At 36.0% G+C, this 21,323-nt stretch overlaps 1 protein-coding gene across 6 annotated transcripts in view; it reads left to right on the forward strand.

Moving 5' to 3' along the window:
- The window catches only part of SOX5 (SRY-box transcription factor 5), a 1,155,320-nt gene that overhangs the window by 386,202 nt on the left and 747,795 nt on the right, over window positions 1-21,323 (forward strand). For all 6 annotated transcript variants that reach the window (XM_055394458.2, XM_055394455.2, XM_055394462.2 and 3 more), the window contains exon 5: window positions 10,502-10,562. The gene's annotated coding sequence lies outside the window, so the exon portion shown is untranslated. The remainder of the gene's footprint in view (window positions 1-10,501; window positions 10,563-21,323) is intronic.

The following is a 21,323-nucleotide window of genomic DNA, read 5'->3' on the forward strand; positions in this document are numbered from 1 at the left end:
GAAAAATCCCATGGATAGAGGAACCCAGTGGGCTATAGTCCATGGGGCTGCAAAGAGTTGGACATGACTGAGTGTGCTCACACACACACACACACACACTCACACATGGGAGTTACCTGTATATATAGTTTTGGCTATGCAAATATCATATATATTTAAGAAATAAAATTTAATCAACAAGGATGGAAACATATGTATATTAGTTATTAACATTGGTGGAAAGCTGAATGGTGATCATTGTTGACGATACTTAGGAGCATTACTCTACTAAAGGACAAAGAGAAAGTGAAGGGGGAAGCATTTAAGAGATTGATACCTACTGAATTATAAATATTACTGGTACTTTCCTATTTAATCTTCACATTTTATTTATCTTTAATTTCTACAACTAATATGGATACATTTTTCCCCTCTTATATTACTCCTTTTGTCAAGAGAGGAGAATAAGTGAAACTATGATTATGTTCTTTGCAGCTGAGTGTGGAGAAGCTCTATATAGTCAGTAAAAGCAAGAGTCAGAAAAAGCGAGATCTGACTGTGGCTCAGATCATGAGTTCCTTATTGCAAAATTCAGGCTTAAATTGAAGAAAGTAGGGAAAACCAGTAGGCCATTCAGTTATGAACTAAATCAAATCCCTTATGATTATACAGTGGAGGTGATGAATTGATTCAACAGATTAGGTCTGGTAGACAGAGTGACTGAAGAACTATGGACAAAATTTCCTAACATTGTACAGGAGGTGGTGACCAAAATCACCCCAAAGAGAAAGAATGCAAAAAGGTAAAGTGACTGATTATCTGAGGAGACTTCACAAATAACTGAGGAAAGAAGAGAAGCACAAAGCAAGGGCAAAAGGGAAAGATATACCCAACTGAATGCAGAGCTCCATAGAATAGCAAGTAGAGAGAAGAAGGCCTTCTTAAATGAACAATGAAAAGAAATAGAGGAAAACAATAGAATGGGATATACTAGAGATCTCTCCAAGAAAATTGGAGATGTCAAAGGAACATTTCTTGAAAGGATAGGCATGATAAAGGGCAGAAGTGGTAAGGACAGAAACAGAAGAAATTAAGAAGAGGTGGCAAGAATACTCAGAAGAACTGTAACAGAAAGGTCTTAATGACCTAGATAACCACAATGGTGTGGTCACTCACCTAGAGCTAGACATCCTGGAGTGTGTAGTCAAGTAGGCCTCAGGAAACATTACTTTTTCCATCTGATGCTAAGAGCCAACTCATAGGAAAAGACCTTGATGCTTGAAAAGATTGAAGGCAAAGGAGAAGAGTTTGGCAGAGGATGAGATGGTTAGATAGAATCACCGACTCAATGGACATGAATTTCAGTAACCTTTGTGAGAGTGGAGGACGGAGGAGCCTGGTATGCTGCAGTCCATTATGTTGCAAAGAATTGGACAGACTTAGTGACTAAGCAACAATAGTTTTATCAACCTTGGCAATAATTTAAATCAGTGATGTGATTTCATATCATGTGTTCTGGGACAAGGCCGGGTACAGAATCAGTGCACATCTTTTGCCAGTGTCTAAGTCACTGTGACTGTTAACAATGTAACACATTATTGAAAGTATTACTGGATTCCTGAGTCATATTGTTTTTTCTTTTTAATTTGTACTTACAGCACAAACAATGCTAGTAATATACCGTTTTCTACTAATACCTGAGTAGTTCCCCAGGAGTGGAACATGCTTTACAAGTTAAACCTTTAGGAGTCAAGAAAGTAGGAATTATTAAAATTATTTTGAGAAAATTAAATATGCCTATGGAAAGGAAGAAGAAAAAATATCTGATTGTTTCTTATTTATTCAACCAGTTGTTTTTCCAGTGGTTCAAAGTATTAAAGTTTTAAAAATTTGTTAGTATCTGTCCGGGATGATTCTGATTCTGCGTGTTCATGTGGGCTATTTTGTTAACAAAGATATGAATATGTTTATCATTTTAAAATTGGTTTTCATTGGGCCTACTTTAGGCAGTGGATTTTTTAAAAATTCCCTACCCCCTCTTTGATTTTGGCAATGGGTAGGTATAGCTATAGTTTCTCTTTATCAACTCGATACTCCTCATCTGAGGGAAGCAAAGAAAGAAGGGTTCTCTATGAATAATCTTGAGGTTCACTTTCTTTGTCTGTAGGATTTGTGTTCAATGTAATAAAATTTTATGGGTACCTACTGTGTGTCTTGCATAATTCATTAGGACTTGAGTCATTTTTTTTAATCTGTTGACTTTATAAAGGTAAAATTTCATAGAATTTCACACAGTATAAGCAGACCGAGGATTAAATACACATAGTGGATAAAAAGCTGGAAGATAATAGAATGATGTGTATAGTGAGCACCCTGTATGTTTCTAATGAGAATGAAAGGAATTTAGGCAGCCTACGGAGACTCTGGGAGGGTAAGGTTTTAGTTATAAGTCAATGATCACGTTATTGAAGAAAGTCGTACCATTGTACTTATCAGTGCTTTTCATCATGCAGTGACATAGTGAAAAAAATAATGAAGTGGAAAAGTCAGTTCCCATATCAAAAGATCTGAAATATAAGTACTCCCAGCCAAAGAAGGCAAGAACTGGATTTTTTTAAAAATGTGGATATATAGAATAAATATGCAACTCTCCTGATAATGTTGGCTGATGAAATGAAATTCACCAACTGTAATTCTGGCACAGACACACATAGTGCCGCATGCACACACACACACACACACCACACACACAAACACCCTCTGCATATCCTTAATCATTTGCTATCTTATTTACATTTCATTTGCTGGAGTAAATTCTACCATTTGAACTTTTAAAAAATATATTTCAATATTACTTAGGGAAAAATAAGAAATCATGTGATTGGCTTTCAAATAGCTTATTACCATTCAAATACTCTCAAGCTAAATTATATTAGGAAAAATAAAAGGAAGAAACCCTGTTTCAGCTTCCAAAACATTCTAAATGGAGACTTAGCTCTAAGTAATCAAAATTGCTTTAGTTGTGCAGAGCGGCATTAAAAGCCTTATCCACTAATTGAGTGAAGCGGCACTACTGGGGCAGTCTTGTCCCCTCATTAGATGATCCTGCAGCCACTGTTTGTCATCCTGGGTTGCTGGGCTCAATCTAGCAGTACTGCTGGCTCAAATTAATGGTAATTCATTATGACACACTATGTCCTTCCCCTCAAACAACAATGTGAAGCCTGTAGGGCATCTGTCTGCCACTAGTACTTATTTATCATGTTCCTTCCCACTTTAGTTCAAGCAATCACCTTTGTATGAACCTTCTGACTTCTTTAGCTAACTGGTGATTGGAGATGGAACTTGACTGAAGAATTACTTTCAGTCCCCCTCCACTAATGTTACTGACAATAAGAGAGTGTCTAACAATAGGTTGGAAAATGATGCTGTGTTCTGAAGGAAGCATGCATTTGTACCTGTGTGTACAGGGACTTCTGTTGGAATACAAATACCTCCCCTGTAACAAATCACAGGGAATATTGATAGAAAATATTGAGGCAGAATATTCATAAGTGTGGTATAAATCCAAAGAGAATAAAATTGTTCTAACTATATGGGTTTGGTGATTTAACACATTTAGAAAGAATCTTCAGATTTATGCAATGAGCATTGCTGTTCAAAATGCTGCTTTTCTACTTTGGCAAGCAAGCAGGATGCTACTCCTAGGGATAAGGTTCTAGTGGTGATGCAATTGGACACTTCCTCCCAGCAACTCTAAATTGTATATTTGCATCTATCAGTTATTGCATTGATTCAGATCATTTGTTCTGTCTATGGAAGAATGACTCAACTCTACCATTAAAGAGGAGCTGAACAATGTTTGAACACAGCTTTTCTCTGAAATCCTTAAATGGCCCATGAATGTAGTAAAGGTTGCATGTATTGACTAGTTGACTCCATAGGTTGGAATTGGTGATTCATAGTCCATATGGGGTACAGGAGAGTTGTGGCATTCACTGTTTTCCCAAGGCAGTGTCTAATCTCACTGTAGGGCATCTACTCCAAGCAACGTGGGCCTGGTGGGATTTTAACAGCATTAAAAGCCTGCCTACTCACACACCATTTATTGTTCTAAATCCTGCAATTAAATTCATTCCTTTGGGTTTTATATATATATATATATATATATAAAGCACGACAATTTTCTTGATATAATCAAATTGCTTAGACTAGTTAATGGACTACTATTAATTAGCAACCATTTATTCATTTATTTATCTAATGTTTATTTCTGTTAACTCTATTCCTTCATAAAATACACTTCATAAAATGTAACAAAATCCATCAGTTCAGGACTGCTCATTATTCCGTTTCACAAAATTCTTTGCATAAAATATAGACATACCTGCTTTTACATAGCAGTTTTTTACTTTTTTTGACTGAATGCCTGCTTTCTTCACCAGATCGATTCCATCTACATTGTCTTCATAATTTCAGTGAAGAGCAGAACTCACACCCATATCCAATCCATTTGCAAATCCTATCTCTAAAAAAGTATGTATTCTAATTTACCACTGTCACTTTAGCTCAAGATGACATAAAGTATTGCCTGGAATATTAAAACAGACTCTCCACTACCATGGTCTACTCCTAACAGAGCTTTGGAAGTAAGTGGGGTCATTTTTAGTTGTCAGAAGTTCTGGGGAGTACTACTGGCAGTAGGTGAGCTGAGCTTAGAGATGCTGTGTGCTTAAAGGTCAGGACAGAGGGGAACTGGCCACCCATAATGCCAGTAGCAACTCTTTTGAGAGATACTGAGCCCATTAAAAACTTTAGCCATAGAATATCCTACTTCTGTTCAAACCCCTCCAAAGACTGCAATTTTTCTATCACATGGCTTAGAATAATGTTTGGCGTGTAATAGATGCTCAATAGTTTTTGAATGAATGAATTTAAATTCATAACAACCTTGAGCAGTATTGCATTCAAGAAGTGGACATTTAAAAGCTGGGATGTCGGGGACTTCTCTGGTGGTCCAGTGGTTGGTAATTTGAGCTTCCAATGCATGGGGCACAGGTCTGATTCCTGATTGGGGAAACTGAAGATTTCACATGTACTGGCGCCACCAAGCATAATTAAAGTAAAAAACTAAAAAATGAGAGGCTATTTGATTTGGCAAGAGACATATAGCTTAGAAAAGAGACAAATTTGCATCCGTTTCTAAGTACATTTATTTATTCATCTTCTAATAGACAGGGAGGCCTGGCGTGCTGTGATTCATGGGGTCGCAGAGAGTCGGACACGACTGAGCGACTGAACTGAACTGAACTGAAGTATTCCTTGAACTTGTTTAAATCAGGCACTGTTCTAGGTGCAAAAGGTAAAGCAATGAACAACATTGGCAAGGTCATAAAAAAACAGTTTTAGAGATGCTAAGTGCTATGCAACAAATAAAAGGAAGAAGGAATAGTGCCTCCAATTTTTGTACTTTTCCCAGTTTAATCTGACTTGAGAGTCCCTTGGACTGCAAGGAGATCCAGCCAGTCCATTCTAAAGGAGATCATCCTGGGTGTTCATTGCAAGGACTGATGCTAAAGCTGAAACTCCAATCCTTTGGCCACCTCATGAAAAGAGTTGACTCACTGGAAAGACTCTGATGCTGGGAGGGATTGGGGGCAGGAGGAGAAGGGGAAGACAGAGAATGAGATGGCTGGATGGCATCACCAACTCGATGGACATGAGTTTGAGTGAACTCCGGGGGTTGGTGATGGACAGGGAGGCCTGGCATGCTGTGATTCATGGGGTCGCGGAGAGTCAGACATGACTGAGCGACTGAACTGAACTGAGGTGCCAACTCAGAACCTTTTCAAAGCTGTTTTATCTGCATATTTAAATAGCAGTATACACTTTGTATAAAAGTTTTGATATTCTATTTAGTAACCTTTTTGTTACTGTGAAAGTTATATAATTTATTGGAAAAATGTTTAAAAAATGTAAATTAGCAAAAGAAACTAAGAAACTTTTCTATTCTGAAACTAACATTGTAACATTTTGGCATTTCTTTTTTGAGTTGTTTTTATATCTTGTATGTGAGCCTGCGTGCGTATCATTGGTTATATAAACTACAGATCTTTGCTCTATTAACTAAAATGAATCTTTCAGAACATTAATATTTTGGAACAAAATTAGTGTTTAGAAACTTTTGGACACTGGAGTCAAAGGAATTTGTATTTGAATCTGGGTTCTGCTAATTATTAAGCCTCTTTTTCTCAGCAAATTAGTAAGGAGATGATCTGTAGTTTATTTAACCAGTGCTCTATTGTTAGCCACTTTGAGTCACTCTATTTTTATGTTGCTAATAATTTCTAGATGAATATATTTGTGCAAACCTTTTCTTGTTTTTGGAATTCTTTACTCAGTATGTATTTTCCAGAAATGAAATTACATATGAATGTGTGTGGGCTTCCCTGTTGGCTCAGACGGTAGAGAATGTGCCTGCAATGTGGGAGACCTAGGTTTGACCCCTGGGTTGGGAAGATCATCTGGAGTAGGAATGACTAACGCATTCCAGGATCCTTTCCTGGAGAATTACATGGACAGAGAAGCCTAAGGAGTTATAGTTCATGGGGTCGCAAAGATCCAGACATGACTAAGCAACTATCACACTGGGATGAACATTTGTAAGATTGCTGGTGTAGATGATTCAAGTATTTTTTCAAAAAATTTGGACCACTTTTAACTTTCAGTAGCCACATTTTGAAAGTCCTATTGAAAGACTATTCTCTGGAGACTAGTTTAAAAGTAGAACGCTTTCCTTTTATTTTATTATTGGTATTTAATCTTGGCATGCTATTAATGTTATCTGTCAAGGAATAACCTATCAAAATATTAAATATCTTTTGTATCATCTTAACATAGACTTTTCAAGACAGATGTGGGTAATTTTCCTTTTAAATGTGGGATTGATTTGTTAATGTGCCTTTGCTTTATCTATGAAATTTTTTAAACTTGCTTTTTTGATTTATAAGTTATATACTATACAATCCATTCATTTAAAAGTGTGCAATTCAGTGTTTTTCAGTAAATTTAAGGAGAAGTTCAATATTACCACAATATAACTTTAGAACATTTTCATCTAACAAAGAGAAACTACATATTCATTAAAGTTACTCCCCATTACTTCACAAGTCTCTTCTCCTGTAACTCTAAGGAACTGTTAATCTGCTCAGTGTCTTTATAAATTTACCTATTCTGGACATTTCTTATAAATGAAATCATATAATGTATGGTCTTTTGTTACTGGCTTCTTTCATTTGGTATAATATTTTCAAAGATTATCCATGTTGTAATGGACAGGGAGGCCTGGTGTGCTGTGATTCATGGGGTTGCGGAGAGTCGGACATGACTGAGCGACTGAACTGAACTGAACTGAACTGAACATACTTCATTCCTTTATATGACTGAATTATATGCCACTGTATGGATATATTACATTTTGTTTGCTCATTCATCAGTTGATGGACATTTAGACTGTTACCACATTTTGGCTGTTATAAGTGGGATTACATTTGAGTACAAGTTTTTGTATGGACATGTGTTTCATTTCTCTTGTGTATGAACATAGGAGTGGAATTCTGGCTAATATGGTAACTCTCTATAACCTTTTGGGAACTGCCAAACTATTTTGCAAAACACTTGAAGAATTTCACATTCTTATATGTGATGTACGTGTTTCCAATTTCTCTATACCCTTACCAGCACTTGTTATTATCTTTTTTTAAAAATAGCCATCCCAGTGGATGTGACGAAGCATATCATTGTGGTTTTGGCTTGTATTTACCTAATGGTTAATGCTGAGTATCTTTCATGTCCTAATTGACAATTTTTGTATACATTCTGGTAAAAAGTTTATTCAGATTCTTTGCTTACTTTTTAATTGGTTTGTTTGACTTTTTAACATAGAGTTGTAAGAGTTCTTTCTATATTGTGTATACAAGTCCTTTATCAGATCTATGATTTGTAAATATTTTCTTCCATTCTGTAGGTTATCTTTTCACTTTCTTGATGGTGTACTTTGAAACAAAGATTCTGTATTTTGATGTAGTTCAATTTATCAGTTTTTTCTTTTGTTATTTATCTGTTGGTGTTATATTTGAAAAATGATTGCCAAACTCAGGGTTACAAATATTTGTGCTTTCCTCTAATAGTTTTATGATTTTTAGTTCTTACATTTATTTATATGATGCATTTTGTGTTAATTATTATATGATTTTGAAGTATGAATCTAATTCCATTCTTTTGAATACGGATATCCAATTTTCTCAGGACCATTTGTTGGAAAGATGATTATATTCCAGTGCGTTCATCATTCCACTCAATCTGATGCTAACTATTTAGAGTTAGCACCAGATCTCACAAGCTAATAGGTAAGGTCTCCAGAAAGACTGCCCTTACTTCCGAAGACAGCTGCAAGTGGGGTCCCCAGGCAAGGGAGACTTTTCCCTGGCTGAATTGGATATAGACTTAGGAATTCCCATGACACTTCTTCAGGCTCAGTAATGCACTAGAATGATTCATAGAATCCATGAATGTGCTTACTTATGATGACTTTTATTGTAAGGGATTCAGATGAACAGAAGAGGTAGAGGACATGTCTAAAAGGGTTTTGGCTCTAGAGTCTCTGTCTTGTGGAACCAGAGTGTGCCATCCTTCTCGAACATCATTCTGTTCACCAGGAAGGAGATTCTGAGATTGCTGTTTGGAGCTTTTATTGTCATAATTATAGACGTGGTTGGCTTAGTCATTGACCATGTCATTACACTCAATCTCCAGCCTCACATTCTCCTGACCCTAGAAGTCAGTGTAGGGGAGAAGGTCAGGGGTTGGGGTGGGAGATGTCTCAGTGTTCCAGCCCTCAAATCACTTGCTTGCTTTTTCTGATATCCTCCCCTAGCCTGAAGTGGTCTGGGAATCCTCTTAAGGGTCATTTCACTAGCATAACGAAGTCGTACCCATCACTCAGGGAATTCCAAGGGTTTTCAAAGCTGCCTGTCAAGAACCAGGTACAAAAACTAGATTGATTTATTTTTTGTCATACTGTAACTTTCTCCCTCCCCTCCCCCCATTGAATTGTCTGGGCAAGTGTGTCAAAATTGATTGACCATACATGTCAAGGTTTGTTCCTATACTCTCAATTTTATGCCATTTATCTGTATTTGTATCCTTATACCAGTACCACACTGTCTTGATTACTAGAGCTTTGGCTTTGGTTTGGAAGTTGTGAAGGATGCATTCCCCAACTTTTTCTTCTTTCATAGGATTGTTTTAGGTGTACTGGATCCCTTGCATTCCATATGAATTTTAAGGACAGTCTTTCAGGTTTTACTAAAACGGCCAGCTAAAATTTTGATAGAGATTGTGTTAGATACACTGATCAATTAGGGGAGTACTTCATGCTAAGAATATTAACTTTTCTGATCCATGAATGTGGGATGCCTTTTCATCTTTCTTAGATATTCTTTCATTTCTTTCAGTAGTGTTTTAATTTTTAATATACAAATCTTCCACTTATTTAATTTATACTTAAGCATTTTATTTTTTCATGTTATTGTAAGGGAAATGCTTTCTTAATTTTATTTTTGGAGTGTTTATTACTAGTACATACAAATCCAATTGATTTTTATGTATTGATCAAGTATCCTGCAACCTTACATTAGTTTTAATAATATTCATTAGTTTTAATCATTTTTAAAAAATAAAATATCAATACTTAGGATTTTCTAGATAAAAATAACATTGGCTACAAACAGAGATAATTTACTTTTTCCTTTTCAATCTGGATGTGCTTTATACCTGAATGTAACCTCCCTTTTGATCTTGAATAGAAGTGATATGAGTGGACACTTTTGTCTTATTTCTGATAGCAGGGGAAAAGCAGTCAGTCTTCTACTACTAAGTATGATAGTTGTGAGGTTTTCATAGATGCTCCGTATTAGGTTGAGGAGTGAAAGTCAAAGTCATTTAGCTGTGTCCAATTTTTTGCGACACCATGGACTGTAGCCTGCCTCTCTTCTCTCCATGGAATTCTCCAGGCAAGAATACTGGTGTGGGTAGCCAGCCCCTTCTCCAAGGGATCTTCCCAACCCAGGGATCAAACCCAGGTCTCCTGCATTGCAGGCAGATTCCTTACCATATGAGCCACCAGGGAAGCGTTTTGAATGTTTATTTTGTGAAAGGGTGTTGGTATTTGTTAAATGCTTTTCGGCATCTGTAGAAGTGATCATATGGTTTTATCTTTCATTAATATGGTATTAAATGTGTTATATTTTTGATATTTAGATGCAAAATCAACTTTGCATTGTTAGGATAAATCTGGTCTAGAAAAAAGTTTTACAGTGAAATTACTTAATATTTCTTCCAAAGTTATATAGTAGAAATCTTGTTTAATTCCCTTTGTAGCATTTATTTTTTTTCTCCTGAGTATTTTGAAATTATTTTGATTTGTCACTGAATACATTTTTTTCTTTTTTCTTTTTCTCAGCATTGCAAGAAGTAGATAATACCAAGGACATCAGGAGTGGGAGAGATTGGAGACTCAGCAGGTCAGGATATTGCATTATCATTTGCTGATCATTCTTATCATTCATTTTGAAATTCTTGATTTCCTGCCACTTGTTTATTTCTTATCTGTGCTTACTTGGTGTGGTCTTCAGTGTTGCAGCTAACTGCTGGAGCCTTTCTGTAATAGGTACAGCACTTGGGCCTTCTCTTTTTAAAATTTGAAGGTGAAAAATAATTTGAAGAGATTTTCAGGAACAGAGGAAAATTTCTTACCTAATAAGATTCAGAGTTACCCTGATTTCTGTTATCTATCTTATTATGTGAACAGTTTTGAAATGAAAACTTTTCCATGACTTTTTCAGAATCAAAACCTTAAAACATATAAAATGTCATTACTATTGTAATGGGAGAACGCTTGGGTCATGAAAGTCAAGTTTCCTTTCTTTTCTGCTGTATTCTCTCGGTGCAAGGACACCTCTAAGAGCTCACAATATTCTTAGAGTCTATCTGTTTACTAATGCAAATTTTAACTACTGAATGTTGACTACCATATATAAAGTGAAGTTTAATTAAATAATTTCTCTGTAGATAGAACAATCTCAATAGTCAGAGGATCTACTGTGAGCTTTTGTCATCTAATGTGGAAAGTTTAGGGTAAGTCACGCTCCTCAGTAAGCCGGGCACAGCCCTGTTGGTCTCTGCAGTCCCCATTGTTCTGAGAGTCGCCATGAATGACTGACGACTTGTGATGACGGATCTCTTGCTTCAGGGAAGCCTTCCTTTGGTTGTCTTAATCAGTGGTGATAAGTCTTGCTACTATGGCTTGGTTTTTTATAGAAGCTTGGGGGTCCTCTCTTGTAAGCCCTCCAGTGTTACCACTTCCACAAGTCTCCTGGAGTTTGACTTAGTGTCTCCATACCCAGGTCTCCTGGAGAGCAGCTACCAGTGTTTTTTTTTATCATGTTTCATCACACAGATAAATGGCTTTGTTCTTCAGTCTGATCACATCTCTTCAAGTGAAATGGTTTATTCAGAATGGAGCTAAGCTCAAAGTTCTTCTGCTTGGATACTTCAGAGATTTAGTCATTTTCTAACATTAAGAACTAGACATTATTATTATGTATCTTATGAGAATACTACCCTCCAGCTTAAAGGAAAGATAATTATAAGTGCATCTTGATGCATCACATATACTCAGATCTCTGCTCTTAGCTAAATTAGGTAAGAGTCCTTCAAAAAGCTGTGTTTACAATGATATGCCCAAGAAATTGGACTATAAGTATGTCTGCAGTGATTCTTAAAGAGTTGAGAAGCACTTTTGGGTGATACTTTCATAAGGAGTTTTCTGGTAGTTGATATCTCTTGACTTTCAATCTATAACTATCATCAGAATAAACATTAGAAAGAAGCATACTGAAACCAATGGTGGTGAATTTTCTTGGACACTGGCTGTTATGTATATATTGACCTTAAATTGAACACAGTTGTTGTTTGAGTTTTGCATGTTTGGAAGCAAAATCAAGAAGGAAGAGACAAATATCTGATAGACCCCTGATAGTCTTGAGGGATAGAGAGAGCTTCAGTCTAATTCACCTGTTTTACAAACCTACATTGCCTCCCGCTGTCACATGAAATATTAGTAACAGATAAATCTGTTTCTTGACATGATTCAAATGTAGTGTGCTTTACAGCTATGGAACTCAAATAGTTCTGCACCCAACATTGTACACGCAGATAAAAAACTATCATCGTCCTATGTCATCTTCACCAGTATATATTTTGATAAGGAATGCCACTGATACTTGTACTTCACTTTGTACTGATATTCAAAAAACTCAAGACCATTAAGTTTTTGGGGTTTTTTTTACTGTTGTGTCTCTGGAGAAGCTTCCTATTTAGTTGGATGAAATCATTCATTCATACAACAGAAGTTCCTTCCTTCCTGGAGCTTTCATTCTAGTGAAGGAAAACCTAAAATGAAAATTTTATGGAAACCAATAAATTGCACGATTGGAAGAAATGTTGAAATTATATTCATTATGAATTACTCAAAGATTTCTACAAGGCATCTATAATATTAATGATCATTATATATCTTATGGGATTTCAGTAAGAGCAATTCAGAATCAAAAAATTTTTTTAACTGCATAGAAAAGAAAGAGATTATGTCTTATGGGATTTCAGTAAGAGCAATTCAGAATCAAAAAATTTTTTTAACTGCATAGAAAAGAAAGAGATTATGCATCTTATCATGGATGATACAATTTGTTTTAATTACTGAACTTGAACGTCTTTTCTTTGTTACACATGTGGACCAAAATAGTTAAAATTTTAAGTTTTATCTGGCTAAATAAATTCTCACAATTATGTTACACTGTGTTGATATGTGAAGCTATTTTACTTACTTTGATTTTGCCGAACTTAATAAATTTGGATGAAAAATAAATTACACTCTTACAGAATGAAAATGTTGTGTCTTACCTGAGTTGTCTTTGCTAAATTAAAGACAAATATTGAAACTGAAAAAAAAAGAAAATTTTAATGTATATGTTAATAGGGATATATACTAAGGAAAAAATAAAGCAGAATAAATACAGAGTGATGGGAGAAGGTATCTGATACTATGTCTAGGGAAAGCCTTTCTGCTAACGAGAGAGTGGAGCACAGCCCTGAGTTCAGCATGAGAGGGGGAAGTGTTTAGAGATATGAGTGAACATATACAGTCATTGGGAAGAACGAGTATAAGGAGCATGCTTGCTATGTTGAGGGATTGCCAAGAAAGGTATTTGGAGAGTCAGAAGAGAGTAAAGAGTGGACAATAAGAGATGAGAAAGGGTGATGTGATGTTCATTATATATGGTCTGGTAGACCACAGCAGGATCTTGACTATTATTCTGAGTGAGATGGGGATCATTAAGGGGACTTTAGCCAATAAAAGGGCATGATGTGGCTTGCATGGTTTAAGGATCACTTGGACTTACAGGTTGGGTAAAATATTAAAAAATTTTTCTTTATATACAGAATACAAATTATGAATGAAAATAGACTTTAGCAATGATTAGGACAACATTATCTGATTGAGATTTTGACTGATGACTACGTTCAAGGAGTTCATGTTAAATAGTACAGCTATCACTTTTTGTTTTTGTGTCCTTAATTTGCAAAATTCCTTTGATTTATAATCATGTTCTTGGGTTTTGTATAATAACTTACTGTTTCATAATAGGTGTATTAATGACAAGGATATGTAATAGAAGTTTCTGTATCTTCTAAAGAAGTTTCTGTAACTTTGGTTAGTTGCTTTGTATAGTTGAAATTCCCGTTTGTTTGTTGTTTTTAATTTAAACTGAAATTAGGTTGTGTAAGTCCATAAAAGTCATGAATTTTTATCTTCCAGTTGTAAGGGAGAATTTTTGAAAATTATGTTATGGTTTATTGTAATGATCACAGGACCCATGAGGCTATTTATAAGAAGAAAATGTGGAATAGTTAAAAAAAATTAAAACCTTCATAGGACATATAGGGCATGAATTCTGGAATCAGCTTTGAAACTTACCAGCTAGATGACTTAGGGTCTTTAACCTGTATTTGCCTGCTAAGTGACCAGCACTGCTTCTCCCATAAGGAGAATTGCATTGCTACTGTTATCTCTGCAGTTCCATTACATTTGTTGAACCAGTATGCATGGTGTGTAAATCAAATTTGGTTGAATTAGGAATCATGTTAGAAGTGACCATTTTTAATATAAATTTAAAAATTAGGATGCTTATAAATAACAGAGGAAATTGTTCAAATTTAGTTTCATAAAAATTCAGAAAAGGTATGTTGATATTTGGAAGGAAAGGTTGTTTCTAAAATTCTCATTGGTATCATGTCAAAAAATCAAAATGATTATTAAAAAAGGAACTTAGGAGGTAGGGTTGCCTTCTCCAAGCTGTCTGACAGCAGCAGTTTCCAACTGCCCAATGACTGTTTACTAGAAATGTTTCAGAATTCTGAGAAAGAAAAGAAAGAAACTGAAGTTGCTTAGTCATGTCCAACTCTTTGTGACCCCATGGACTGTAGCCTACCAGGGTCCTCTATCCATGGGATTTTCCAGGCAAGAATACTGGAATTCTGACTTAGAATTCTGAGTCAATGCATTAAAAAACTATTTTAAAACTATAAGTAGGAATATAAGCTTAGATTTTCATTATATAGCTATTAGAATATTCATGTAATATGTGTATTTTGTTTTCATAAATGAATATATAAAATCTATTTTCTTTTAAATATATATATATATATATCCTTAAAGTTTTAACTTATTGTCTCCATTTTCTTTCTTCCTTTTGCTCTTCAATCCTCTTCTACTTCTCTCATGCCAACCTTTGCTAAAGTCATCAGTAATTGCCTTTACACTAAATCCATGCGGTTATTATCAGTCATTATCTCATTTGGCCCTTGAGTTCATCCAACTGCTTGAATGACTTTCCACTTCACTTAAACTTTTTTTCTCATTTGCCTTTTGCTGAATGAATTTTATTTTCCAGTGTATCCCCAAAATATCTTTCAAAGTGTTTTGCTCATAGCACGTGCTAAGTGAATTTAGCTAGAAGATCCAAAACCAAATATTATAGTGTGAGACATAATGTCAAAAAGGCTACATAAGATCTGCAACCTGGCATTCTATAAGGGTTTATAGAAAAGATAAAGTTTCATAGACAAAACAGTATTTGAGCTGAATCTTTAAGGATGCGTGTGATTTTCCTAGCAGAGATGTTAGATACTGGTAGGGGTTAGTTAGTATATATTAAGTATATATACATTATACATTAATATATTAGTAAATATTAATATAATTATATATTAAGGTCCTGGTGTCTTAAGTGTCTTTTTTAGCTTGGGTTAAGTTTGGATACAGCACAGAGTATATACAAAAGGGGGATGGTGACTGTAAAGATATGGTGGGCTCTTTACAACATAAAGAGACTTTACAATTCAAAGTCTGTAAAGAGGACTTAGAATCTCATGCTAGTGATTAGACTTAGTTCAACAGGACTTGGGGAGCCATTAAATATTTTTTTTGGTTTTTAAGGGAATGTGGGTGGTGATTAGGTCTGTGCCTTGGATTAATTAACTGATATAGTGGCAGTATGAGGTTGATGGAAAGGGGAGAAGCTAAAAGGGGATGGTGGGACATTATTGTAGTCGTTAAGCAAGAGATCCAGAAAGTCAGGACCAAGATGGTAAAACCTGGGGACAGATGGGAGCAGAAATCCTAAGATGGAATCAATAGGGCTAGATTTCCTGGTGCAATAAGGGATATATTTTAACCTTGAGTGATTGAAATAAAAGTTTTGCAATTTACTGGTACTGGCAATCTGAAAAATTTTTGTCTTTATTTATGTATTTTTATTGATGGGAAGTACATGAATTGTTTTGAGAGTCTGTACCTTTGAAATATCAGTGTTGATACGCTGAAGATACTGGAACCCGGCAGGGGGAGTTGAGGATGAAGCTCTATGAGATTAAACAATAGTAGAAGTTGCCTCCTTAGAAGAACAGTTTGGAATGAGGGAATAGCCTGAAAGACCAACAGTCTTGAATGCCATGTGGAATTTTGGAGAAGACCAAATGGAATGGTCACTTGCAGTTTTGCTGCTTGACTAGCTATGTGTTTCTGAAGTAGGCTTTGGTTTATTTATTCATTTATTTTGGATCTCTGCACAAGTCCTGCCTGAGTGGTCTGCAAATCATAAACACTACGTGCAGAATCAGTTGGCTCCCTAGAACATAATCATTTCTGGATTATGGAACTTTTCTGATGTATTGAAAATTGTTTCGGTGTTCCTTTGTTGGTTCATTCATTCATGTGTTCTTACTGAGTCCTAACCTGTGGCACACATCAGTCTTTTAATTATATTAACTTTTCTTCTGTCCATTCTTGACTAGAATTTTCAATGGTTCAATTTAGCATATATTCTCCATCAGTTATAGGAAAGTTGCTGATGGATTTAAATTTGTCCATCTATAGAATCACACCATCCAGATCTCAAACGATGTCTGCTCTTCCTCAAGTTGGTTGGGGGAAGTGATGGAGAATGTTACTTTTACATTTACAACAATAGGAAATACATTCATCGTGCTGATTCCCTTTGAATGCTTGTAGTGAAATACTTAACTCAGGAATGATTTAAATAAATCATCCTCCTTAACAGTAGTTAAACACACTGATGTTACAGAGATCTGACAAACATAGCTATTATCATATGACTACTGAGAAGTTTTTGGACAGGAGTGCCAGTGTGAGGGGGCGCTCTCTCTCTGAATGCTGAATAAGTGCTTGCCTGGAGTGTCCCCAGGAACAGGAGCTGACACAGGTGTTCAGCACAGTTGCTTACTGCTTCCCATCAAGTAGGATGGGAGGGTTCTTAGCACTGCTGGTTTGTGGCACTCAGCATATTTGGCAAGCAGTCAGCCCTGGCTGCGGATTTCCCTGGGGAAAATAAAAGCCACAGGGAAGTCATCAGTGTGGCCTTCTGCTGGGTAGCTGGCACACTGATGCTCCACAGGAAGGCTTTCAGTTGTCATTTTCTAAACGGGTAGATATCAGGTGCTGAGGGAGGCTCTCCATTCAAGGTGGGAAGTGGTGAAGGAGAGAAAATATTGAACAGAAGCTTACCAAATAATTCCCAGTCATGAAGCTTAACACCAGCTGATCTGCTGATAAAAGGGATTGTTTTGTGTTGGGGGAGGGAGTTTCTTTGGTTCTGCAAGCACAATTATAAGCTTTCCTATTTAAGTCTGACCCATCATATTGAAATGCTGTCACTAGTATCATTAGCAAGTAAAGTGTTGATAACATAGTCAAATGCACAGCAGAGTTCTGGCTCTTAAGTGTCTGGACTAACTCCCAATATTAGGAATAGGAGTCAAACTGCCATCACTTTTCCTGTGCTAACAGACGCCCTGCCATTAGCAGTCTGAAGGCAATTTTAATAAAATACATAGCCCTGCTGAGTTGGTCTCAAAAGATAAATAAGCAACGTAGAAAAGAAGCTTTTGTTTAAAAGTAATTATTTAAACTATGCATTACAGGTAATTTTCTTTTACCAGTAAGGCAAATGCTATCAGAATTTCAATAATGATTTGGTGGCACTTATCTAAATAATGTGATATTGTTGTTTCAAAGACTTAAAGCGTCACTTTATTTTCACATATATACAAAATGAGGGCAAATTGGATCCAGGTATCAAGTGCATGTGTTTTACAGTTTATATTACTTTTTTTTTTTTTTTGGGTGAACAGTGTTGTATTCTTGGACAGATTTATGGAAATGTAACAAGCTGGTGATAGAGTTCTGGGAACTGCAGGCTTGACTTCCAAACACAGATTTGAACAGGAGGGCAAAGAACATCTTTATATTTTTCCTTTTGCTGTCAGAAAGGGAATCACATTTCAGGTTTTTTTTCTTTTTTTAAAACTCTTTTAATAGGATGCTTGTACATAAACCACAGTCACAAGGGTGTAATAAATGTGTGCCTGTATCAGAGGGGCCAAAGCTTTGTTTGCCAAAAGGTAAAGAAGTCTCAGAAGCTTTTTAAGAGTCTATTTGGAAACCATTTAAAGTACCTCCTTTCTTTCCCCTCTTAATAGTGACACACTGGCCTGAGATCCATAATATAGAGCTAGCTCTGGCCTTAGACAGGGCACAGTAAGAACTTACCTACATAAATGTGAAGTGTAGAGCATCAGGAAGGTTCCTATTTCTAAGTGCCAGTCAGGCAGAGGGCTTCCCAGGTGGTGCTAGTGGTAAAGAACCCACCTGCAAATGCAGGGGACTTAAGAGACAGATGTGGGCTCGATCCCTGGGTCAGAGAGATTCCCTGGAGGAGGGCATGACAACCCACTCCAGTATTCTTGCCTGGAGAATTCCATGGACAGAGGAGCCTGGCAGGCTATAGTCCATAGGTTCACAAAGAGCTGACGTAACTGAGCATGCACGCAGCCAGATGAATGTGCTTTGGACTGAGGCAGACCTCAATTCAAATCCTACTCAAATCCCAACTCTTTTCTTTTCATGATGTATCATTTTTATCAAGTTATGCAGCTTCTCTAAGTCTTTGTTTTCTCATCTATAAATTGGGAATAATAATAAAACCAACCTTATCCGATTGTTACATGGACGTAATGGGACAATACATGTAAAACGTTAAGGATGGTGTCTGGCACAGAGTGAACATTTGAAAAAAGTTTGTTTTGTTTGTCTGTTTGTTTATTTTTATATTAATGAACTTCTAACACACTTTAGGAGAAGGCAATGGCACCCCACTCCAGTACTCTTGCCTGGAAAATACCATGGATGGAGGAGCCTGGTAGGCTCCAGTCCATGAGGTCGCTAAGAGTCGGACACAACTGAGCGACTTCACTTTCACTTTTCCTTTCATGCATTGGAGAAGGAAATGGCAACCCACTCCAGTGTTCTTGCCTGGAGAATTCCAGGGATGGGGGATCCTGGTAGGAGGACGTCTATGGGGTCTCATAGAGTCAGACACGTCTGAAGCGACTTAGCAGCAGCAGCAGCAGCAACACACTTTTATAAGGAAGGTTACATATTAAATATTGTGCAAGGAGTTGGGATAAATAGGTTGATCAATATATGGTCTCCACTTCAAAATTTAAATCTAATTCAAGACAGAAATGTTAGCAGGTAATTCAGATACAGTGTGCCTGCCACTTGTTGTATTATTATTGGTCTTGTGGACATGAAGGGGGCAGGGCTTAATCTTGACCATGGGAAAAAACTACTGTAAAATCTTTGTTTATTAAGGTTTTAAAGGGATGATGCTCTGTATTTCCACTCTGAGCTGTTGTGGTCAAAGCCAACTATTTTTTTTCCAAGAGTGATTTCCCAACTCCTTCTTTCTCTTCTTCTTCTTTTACATTTGTGTAAACTGTCTCTTTGATTGTTAGTACCATAGTTAGATGATACCTGTAGTCAGAGAGAAGAGATAAGCATAAATCAATATTCAAATGCTGCTCAGAACCTCTGCTAAAATAATTTGGAGGAAAAGTTAAAAACATAGATTTTATTCTTATACATTGCTGAATGGAATGAAAATTAGTACAAGTCTCTTGGACAGGAATTAGATGATGGCTAACAAATCTACATATATATACCATTGTGACCTAGCAGTCCCATTATTAGGAATTTATCTTGCAGACATGTCTTGAACAATGTAGAATCACATCCCCAAAGTTAGTCATTGTGGCATTGTTTATAAATGTAAAATATTAAAAGTTATCTAAATGTTCTTACATAGAATAGTTGGATATGTGACTACACTGTGGCATTGCCTCATAATGGGGTATCATGTAGCTGTGAAAAGAATAAGTGGATAGAGAGTAATTTTCAGTCTGCACTGCTAAGTGAGAAAAAAATACAGAAAAATAATATCTAGAATTAAAGGGGAATAAGAAAACATACTTGTATCTGATAATTGGGGAAAATAGGAAACATAAGAGAGACTCCTGAAACTGGTTGTTACTTACAGAGGTTGGGCTCAGTGAATGGGTATTGATAGAATGAAAATAAGGTAGAAATGGTGACAGAGGAGGATGACACTTTATCTGAATATTTTTTTTTAATAGCTCTGAGTTTCATGTACTCAAAAATAAGTAACTAATTAAAATGAGCTTGGATATTCAAGAAGCCTCACATGAAAACCACAACAGTAGCAAATTGTATTCATATAAATTATAAATGAAGAGGGAAGGGGGAAAAGAGTTAATCTGAGTAACTTTGCCAAACAGAGCTTTGATTTTATAATTTAAGATTAAAAACAATAACTGTTGTAGTCTTATAAGAAAATTTGTTTTTCACACAGTATAGATTAATGATTCTGTTTTTCAGAATCAGGGGTGAGAGTTAACATTTTTGAACTCTTGGTTATATCCTAGGCTTGTGGATAATAAGGGCTATTTTTCTCACCATAAAAGAAGGCTAGAATGAACCCTGTGATGTTGAATTGGATTCTGAGTTATCAATTGCTCATGGTGTGTGTTATAAAGAGATAATTGTGTGTCTGTCTATGTGTGTATCCATTTATACATTCTCTATCTCTATCTGTTGGGAGGATGTGAAAGCAATAATACCTCAATACTGATGAGTACTCCTAGTACCTAGATCTTGGTTTCTAAGCATCATTTTCCAATAAAGGACACTGAGAACCCTTGTAGAAATGAATGATTTTAGGACAAGTACAGGAAAATTATATGATGAGAAACTGGAACATCTTGTGGAAGCATGTAGAAAGGACATAGGAGTCAAATTGAAGTGGCTCACAATGGCCACATCTGGAATATTTGAGCAAGGAAATATGATAATAATGGATTATATCCAATATAGTCCATGATGCTATAAAAATGTTGAAAAATAATAAATGGGAGAGAAAGGAAAGCTCTTTTATAACAGTCGAATACCAATTAATAACTGTAGAAGAAATGATGGAGATAGAAAATGATTATTTGGTAAATACCACATTAATAATTTTCACAGGCAAGAGTCAGAGTGGATGCTAAATCAGTGGTGAAAATCTGATGATAAATAGGATACTTACATAGTGTCCAAATATTAATGTATCTTCTCAGAATGATTGTTATTTACAAAGGGGACAGTAGCAACTTCAGAGTGGAATATCCTGCAAGATACCATCTCAAATAAGTGATCAAAGTATCCCCAGTAATGATCCTAACCAGCATCATGTGCCACTTGTGTGACTTACTGAGAAAGGTAAAACAAGTCATTTTTGTTATTTTCT

The sequence above is a fragment of the Moschus berezovskii genome, chromosome 6, assembly GCF_049115385.1.
Source record: "Moschus berezovskii isolate FMDL1 chromosome 6, NW_MosBer_1.0, whole genome shotgun sequence".
Taxonomy (NCBI): Eukaryota; Metazoa; Chordata; class Mammalia; order Artiodactyla; family Moschidae; genus Moschus; species Moschus berezovskii.